This window comes from Gossypium hirsutum, chromosome A01, assembly GCF_007990345.1.
Source record: "Gossypium hirsutum isolate 1008001.06 chromosome A01, Gossypium_hirsutum_v2.1, whole genome shotgun sequence".
Classification (NCBI taxonomy): Eukaryota; Viridiplantae; Streptophyta; class Magnoliopsida; order Malvales; family Malvaceae; genus Gossypium; species Gossypium hirsutum.
Window position 1 is genome coordinate 40806650 of NC_053424.1, and position 1474 is coordinate 40808123.

Genomic DNA, 1474 nt, shown 5'->3' on the forward strand with positions numbered 1-1474 from the left:
TATAAATTGTACAAAAATGATTATAAGATAAAATTTATATGCTTAAACTCCTTAATGAGTCTAGTTTCAAATGAAATCAAATACAACACATTTTGAATTCTGTAAAATGAGAAATTTGATTCGTAGTGAAGAGTGGTCAGATTAGTCAAACAGTGAAACAGGGGAAACTTTAAGAAAAATCTGGTATTGATTGGCCAAGCCTAAAATTCTGAAAATTTTATGGATGGAATATATACGAGTCTATATTCAGGGAAAATTAACGGCAAGTGATTTGGAGTTTTGTACCTCCAGTTATAAATAATTCAGTGACTGCTGCTCAGGGAAAACAGCTCGTAGTAAATATGTGATTTTGTTGTAAACATTAATGAAAATTTGCTAATGAATTATTTATTGATTTTTATAAAGCTTACTATAATCTATGTGTGTGAAAGTCGAATCAATATATATTATTCTGAAAGTAATACTTGAATAGTCGATTAATGACTATTTTAAAATTTGTTGAACTTAAGCTCAAGAGCAAAGGGGAACTAAATCCGATAAAGGGAAGGAAAAAGTAATTGAATAGCCATTGAAGTCGTTCGACAACATCCGAGGTAAGTCTTCGAGTAATGACCCTACTTGAATTATATTGAAATGATTAGTCATCCCATGATGGATAGTCAAATGTGCATAGAGACTACGTTATAAAGCCAATTGAAATCATGCTCTTTGTGTGTGGCTATTGAGCCGAAATTGGAAAGGTTTAATAAATGCTTTGTGTTTGAGCCTTAGTAACGAAAGTGAAATATGGATGTGTCATGATTGTTGATATATATGTGCATGAGCATTTGAATGATATCCGGGCTAAGACCCGAAGGCATTTGTGCGAGTTGATATATCCGGGCTAAGACCCGAAGGCATTTGTGCAAGTTGATATATCCGGGCTAAGACCCGAAGGCATTTGTGCGAGTTGATATATCCGGGCTAAGACCCGAGGGCATTTGTGCTTGTGGTTATATCCGGCTAAATTCCGAAGAAACTTGGGTTCGAAGGTGAGCGCGTTGTGTTGTAATACATTCAATTAATACGCTCGAAAAACCCAAACGATAAGGTATGTTTGCGTGTGCATCGGAAAAGTCGATTCGTTTTTAATAGTATTCATTCAATCGACTAACGAACTTTCGACTTTTAGATAGGTTAATACCTTGTGTGTGTATATGTTGATGAAGTGTGAAGTAAGTATGATTATGAGAATGTGAATTAATAAAGTGATTCATTTAGCTATGTGAATGTAATACTTTAGTCAAAGCCGATTTCATTACTTGAAACTTACTAAGCTTTAAAATGCTTACCCCGTTGCTTTGGCTCTCTGTTTTATAGATATTGTTCGTTAGCTATCGGATTCGGGATCATCGAGGTCGAAGTCATCCACACTATCAAAGCTCTTTTGGTACTCTTTTAGTTGAACTCTGGATATGGCATGTATAGGACTACC